Consider the following 6753-nt stretch of genomic DNA (forward strand, 5'->3'; position numbering starts at 1 on the left):
CACCACCAGCTGTCCGAGCTGGAGGAAAGAATGTCACCTCCGACACCACACTGTCGCACAGTGGAGGAGCCCAGGGAGGGGAGGAGAACTGCCCCTAACTGGCACAGCAGGCTGACGAGGGATGGTCTACTTGCAGTGCCAGCCCAGGGAGGGGTGAGAGGCTCTGGATGGCTCTGCACCCTGGACACAGTGTGGACGATTCTGATTGTTCTCCAGACAAGGGCAGTTGCTGACTCCCAGTGGGTGGTCTGAGCATCTGAACACAGACATGACTTTTTTCTGAATTTCCTTTTCTGGAACAAGGAAAAGCATCTAGGTTGTCACCAGGATGGAGTTGCTGAAGCTGGCACCCAGCCTCCCACCTCCCTCCAGGCCTGTTGGAAGAATCATCGTTTTGCTTAAAGGGCACATTGAATGGCATCCTCTCTGGACAAGCTTTGGGTGAAGCAGCCTTCTCCATGGCCTACCACCCAGTTCCTGAAATTGGTGGGGTTGGGGGGGGGGTAAACATTCCCCAGGACCTCCCTCTGCCTTGGGGACAGACTTGCATAGTGACACCGAGTTTGGAGCTGGATCCAGCAAGATTTTAATCTGTGCTCTGCCCCTACTCCTTTGATGTAACCCTGGGAACCAGACCCAGATATTTCTGGCTTGGGGCTCCTGTGTATGCAAAATGGAGTGGCAGAAGGTGACACCTGCCCCCAGGTGGAGGGCTCACCTGGATGCACCAGCATGCTGGGCAAGGCTGGCATTAGGAATGCTGGACCTGACAGCTGTGTTACCATGCCTGTGACTGTCCCCTGTGCTGGGTCTCCTGAGATCTGCACTCACCACATAAAGTCCCTACAAGGGCAGGCCATAAAGATGGGTGGGAGTGGGCAGGGTCCCTCTGCTTGGGAAATGCTGCCCCCCTTGGACCAGGCTGACAAGCTTGTTCTTTCTGACTGGGGCCTGCAGGCGGCAAAAGCCATTAGGAGCAATTTGTTGTCGCCAGGCAGGCCTGCCCCCCGCCCCCCAAACTGTTATCAATGAGCTTGTCAACCCAGGCCTAACCTCCTTTGTTCTGTTCACCTGCTCTCCCCTCGGAGGCCTCTCTGGAGCCCAGGGCCTCCTCCGAGGACCTGCAACAGGCTGTCGTACACCTGTTTGGCTGGAGGCTGGGCCCAGGGGCCCGGACGTGGTGGGAGAGAGCAGTGAGCTGCCCGGGCCTCCTGGCTCCTGGTGCTCGTCTGTGTCAGGATGTCAGATGACAGTTGTTGGAGCTGCAGCTGGTGCGTCAGCCCGTGCCAGGGGCATGGTGTGCCTGCTGCGTGTGTTAATGTGCTCTTCCCTCCCGGGGAGCACTCCTTACCTCCTCAGGGCTGCTGCTGCGGTTGCAGCTGGAAGGGAACAGTCCTGGCTGCAGGGCCTCAGAGCCCAGAAGGCTGCCAATGGCAGGTCAGCACAAGGACATAGGAACGGCCACCACGTAGGCTGACACCTTGTGTGCGCATGGAGGGGTGCGGAGGGGTGTGTGTGTGCTGTGAGTGAGCTCTGGTGAGAGCCGCAAAGTCCTCAACAAGCCCCAGAACTGCCCAAGAGCTCAGAGTTAGACCAGGCTTCTGAGTGCTCCTGGAACCAGTGGACACCCTAATATGAGGGATGGAGGCATGAGGGATGGAGACCATCATGGGTAAGCCCAAGAAAGGGCCTTGTCTGAGTCTTCAGGCTGCCACAGCCACATGTCACAGTGTGAGTGGCTTCAACAACAGACTTGCTTCTCGCTGCTCCGCAGCCTGTGAAGGGCACCCTAGAAGGCTGGCAGGGGCTTCATGCGGAGGCCTCTGATCCTGGAATGCAGCCGCCTTCCCAGGGCACTCACATGACCTCTTCATGGACCCTCAGAGGGTGCGACCAGCCTGCTGTCTTATCTTTCAAGAGCACTAACCCTATTTTATCAGGCCCCACACTGCTGGCCCCATCAGGCCCTGATCACCTTCCAGAGGCCCTATCTGAAGATCCATCCAGAAGTGGTCAGGGCTTCTGCCCAGCAGAGGTGGGACACACATACTTAGTGCATCACAGGCCCCTAGAAGGAGTCCGGCCCATGAGAAAGTACATGAAAGGCACCAAGGGGTGGCTTGGGTGAGAGCAGCCTGGGGAGTTGAGGCCGCCCTGGTACTTAGGATGGGAGTGTGGAGAAGACCCCTCTCTGGTGTCAATTCTGCTCAAGCACACATGGTGCTGGCAGCCTGGGGAGAAACATAAAGGCCGGGGGCATGTGGGGAGCATGCACAGTACTCAAGAGCACAGTCACAGCAGGTCTCCAAGGGCCAACTGCAGGTGTGGGCCCAATGGGCCCAGGACAAAAGCCAGGTGCTGGGTTCCCATTTGCCCTGAAGAGGGTGTCCCCACAGGCGGGCTTCAGTGGGGGACATTGCCAGTGCCCTAGCACCTTCACAGCATGCCTTCTCTCCCAGGTGACCCTGTGGCTTCACTGCCTTACCAGAGAGAAAACGAGGCTCGGCAAAGTACAGAGCGGGGTTCCTAGGCCCAGGAAGGAGAGGCTGAGCCCTGTCTCCCATGGCCACACTGTCATCTGGCCTCAATGGCCTTCTGACTCAGATCCTGCGCTCAGCTCACTCCATGTGCAAGGGCTGCTGTTGACAGCGTTGGATGGTTGTGAATCCCAATGGTCAGCACACGACAGAGCACAGAAGCCAGGGTCTGTCCCAGAGCCCATCACTGAGCTCACCCAGGGATCTTGGAATCTCATGCCTGGAGCCTGACCTCTGCTAATGCTCAGAGCCCTGGTGGGTGAGCCTGGGGTGGGAGATTCACTGCTCTCCAGGACACCTGTGTACCCAGGGCTCACAGGGCATGGCCAGTCCCTGAACTGAGCCAGTCCTGCGGGGAGCTGACTCTAGCCAGGGGGCAACCTGAAGGGACGGGGCTGGGGGCAGAAAGGCCTCACACACTCCACCCAGGACCAGGGCACCCCTAGAAATACAGAGGCAGCCTTTTCCCCAAGGACTTTCTTGTCCCAAACTTGCTGCACCCTGTGGGCTGCTCGCAGGCTCTATCCCAGGACTCTTCCCAGATGGGGAGACTGGTGCAGAACCTGCTTGGGCAGTGTCAGGGAGGGCCAGAGCTGGTGCCTTCCCCACAGAGGCTCCTCTGCCACTCCAGCAAGGCCTGTGCCGGTGGCTCCCGCCCTGGGCTGAGGTGGGCCCTGTGGACCCTGTGAACAGTGGGTGCCCTGGAGCTGCGTGTCTGCTGCCTTCTCATGGCTGACGAGGTGGCTTCAGAGTCACCACTTCAACAGCTTCTTAAGGATGGGTGCTCCGGTGATCTTCCAGCAGACTTAGCACCTGGGGTGGCCATGGAGCTTCCACACACATGGCAGGGTGGCTGTAGGGGCTCTGGCCTCCTGAAGTCAGTGCCCCTCTCCTGGTATCTGGAATTCATGGCCACATGGAATAGTGGCCGAGCCCTGCAGCAGATGGTACAAGCCCACTCTGTCGCTGCAGGACACCTGGGAGTGGTGTCCAGCCCCACACACCTGGCCACAGCTCTCTTGCAGCCACCTGTGTTGACAGCAGTGTGCCAGCTGCAGGCCGCTGTGAGGACCTGGGCCTCCACGGGCTCCCCGCCCAGGGAACTGCCTGACTCTGGGCACGTGAGAGGGGCTGCTCCAGAGAGAATGGTCCTTGTCTCTGAGACTTGCCCACATACCGCCCAGGATCAAGGACTAACCAGGCAGGTGCCCAAGGCCAGACACAGTGGCAAGCTGAGAGCCCGAAGGCTATAGGCCTGAGTTTTTGAGAAATGGTGTGACTCAGATACCTTGACTCAGACACAGGAGCCTGAGAGTGTTCCCAGGGCAGGGGGCCTTCCACAGCAGCCTGTGCAGGATGCCTAAACAGGGGCCAGGAACCCTGGCCATGATGTCCCCTCTGGCATCATTGGCAGGGGGAGGGGATCTTGAGCCCGTAGGTAGGATGGGGTGCACACAGTCTGTAAGGGGCACCTGGGCCCAAGAGAGTTGGCCAACCAGGGAATAGTGCTATGTCTCAGCAACTCTTGGGACAGTACCTGAGCAACTTCCCATAGGAGTGCTTTGGGGTCACAGTGAGTGCAGGCAGCAGCCCTTGGGAAGATGCAGGCCAGCGGGCTGAACGGGGTTATGCACATAGCAGAGGGGCTACAGCGAGTCCAATTAGTTTCTTGGAGAAAAACACTCGAGATGTGCAGTGGCCGCAGCCGGCTGGGCCCCAGCCACACATGGCCAGCAAGTGCGCGCAGAGCCTTTTAGCAGGTGGCGCTCCCGTAAGTGTGGTTTGGCACTGCTTCTCTGTTCCCTCCCAGCTTCCTTGGGACTGCGGCCATGCAAGTGCCAGGAAGTCCCTCTGCCACCCGCCCCACCGGGTCCTCTGTGGACGCATAGGCTGGAGACAGACCCATCAAGGGCACGGGAGTGAGTGGCTCCCAAAGCCCTGGCATTTACACAATTTAGCCATGTTATGTTTATTTAAGGGCTTTTTGTGTAAAGGGTGCGGGGCCCTGAGCGGCCGGATCTGTTAATGCCTTGTGCTTTCTGCGTTTAAATGTGCCACCTCCAATGACTGTCAACGTTGACCTCAGTGAGAAACATCCAAACCTGCTTGTGGAGGAGGCCAGGGGACCTGACTCATGCGACTTTTGCTCTGTGTAGGAGGAGGAAGACAGCACTGGGCTAGGCTGTTGGTGTCTGCTGAAGCCTCCTGAGCAAGCTGTGTGGCCTCGTCTCCCCCAGAGCCTCAGAGTTCTTCACGTTTCCCCAGAAAACTCAAAGGGAAAGGCCACTATTAAGGCCATTAGTAAGTGGAGTTGCTGGCTTTGTCACCCTGAGTAGTGGCTTCAGTGGGAACATTTACTCATTCTTTGAAGAGATTTCTATTGAGTGCTCTGTCTGTGGCAGTGCCACATCACACCCTGGGAATGGAGAGACATGAAAGACAGAGCGAGTCCCACCCAGGCGGAGCTCGAAGTCCACGGAGGAGGATGGAGCGAGCCACTGTCCACACTCTGAGTCGTCTGAAGGGAGCAGGAGGTGTGGGGGCTGGGGCCATGCGGTCCCCTCTGGGAACAGGCTTGTATCTTCAGGAGCAGCAGAACTTGGCCAGGCAAATGGGAAGCAAAGGGGACAGCAGGACCAGGGGAGAGACGTGGGGAAACGTCAAGGACCCAAGAAGACCGGACGTACCTGATTATTCCACGCATTCCAGGCTGCTTCGTCCACAAGACCAGGGACTGAACCACGGGGCAGGGCAACTATCGCAGGGAGACGGGCAAGCAGCAAAAGGCATGTGAGGGGTTCAAGTGCAGAGGAAAGGTCCTGTGTGAACAAAGCCACCTGCTTCCCGACTGTCTTTAGGTGGCCCAGGACCGGGTAGGTGCCTGAGTGTCCAAGATGTCACTTGGACACCACTTCTTGCACGGCCTTGGCTTGTTTTCCAGGGACATTGTGTGGCTGGTAAGTTAAAGGAGCAGAGCTGCTTCTGCAGGGGACTCTACCGGCCCCGCACACTCACAGCACATGGCTGCCTCTTTGTTTTTTTTTTTTCAAGAAAAGAAATCCAGTCATCAATGAGGGGCTGGCATTTGGTGTATGATGAGCCTTTACAGTCATTTGGGTCAAGTGACAAATGAACAAATATGAAATGCTGGGCGGTGAGGTTGAAGAAGGGACCGACTTCCTTTAATAACTGATCATTCAACAGGGGATCCACAGTCACTGGACTCCCTGGTGTCAGGCTGCCAATCACCATGGAGTGTCCTGAGGGACATGGAGCAGGGTCGTAAATTTAAGGGTGGATGATGGAGTTAGAGGACCACCGCTCATTGAGCCAAGTTAGAGGTGGGTGAGTCAGGAGGTAAAGCTGGAGAGGGGACCGAAAGCTCGGGGGCAGACTGAGGCTAAACTGGCCCTCAGGGAACGAGGGCCATACCCCGAGTCTGTAAATGGAGGCCAGCAGCTGCAGTGCCGGACCCTGCAGGAAGTCACTGGGCTGGGAACACGCTTCAGAGGGCTGGGTGCATTCAGATGGACAGACAGGAGGAGGAGGGGAAGGGCAGCAGCCAGCGGGGGCAGCCCCATACCATGGCAGAACCTTGAGTTAACATCAACCAGGGTTTAATTCTCTGCCTGAAATTTTCTATCTGTGAGACCCTAAGCAAACCCATTTGTCTCTCTAAGCCTCAAGTTTTCTCCCCCATGAAATGGGGACATTTCTTATGAAACTTCAGACAGTAAACTAATGAAAACACTCACCTGGCAGGTCCCTTGGCACCAGGTGTAGCACTCAGAGATCCAGGACCACAGCCATGGGTGTTCCTGGGATTTCTGACGGTCTCCACAGTGACACACTTGATCAAGGAACAGGGCAGCCAGGTGGGCTTTGGGTGGACCAGACACTATAATAAAGGAGTGTTCCTGCCACTACCCTCCAGGGTCCGGGAGTCTGTGGGGTAAAAGATTTTCAAAGGTTAGAGGTGATGCCCCACTCCACATGTAATTAGAAATGCAAACACCTTGAATCCTCAGGCACACAAAAAATTGATAAGTTGGAATTAAAATGTCTTCCATTTTTCATTGCAAACTCTAGGTCCATTCAGCAGTTACCCAGACTGGTTTTGGTGCTGCCTTAAAAATGTCCTTGGTCTCCAGGGGTGGCACTAGGGTCCAACTGGCTCTGCTTTCTATCTTTCTCCCTGGATGGTGCTTTCAGGCCC

Source organism: Marmota marmota, unplaced genomic scaffold (genome assembly GCF_001458135.2).
Source record: "Marmota marmota marmota unplaced genomic scaffold, marMar, whole genome shotgun sequence".
In the NCBI taxonomy this organism is placed as follows: Eukaryota; Metazoa; Chordata; class Mammalia; order Rodentia; family Sciuridae; genus Marmota; species Marmota marmota.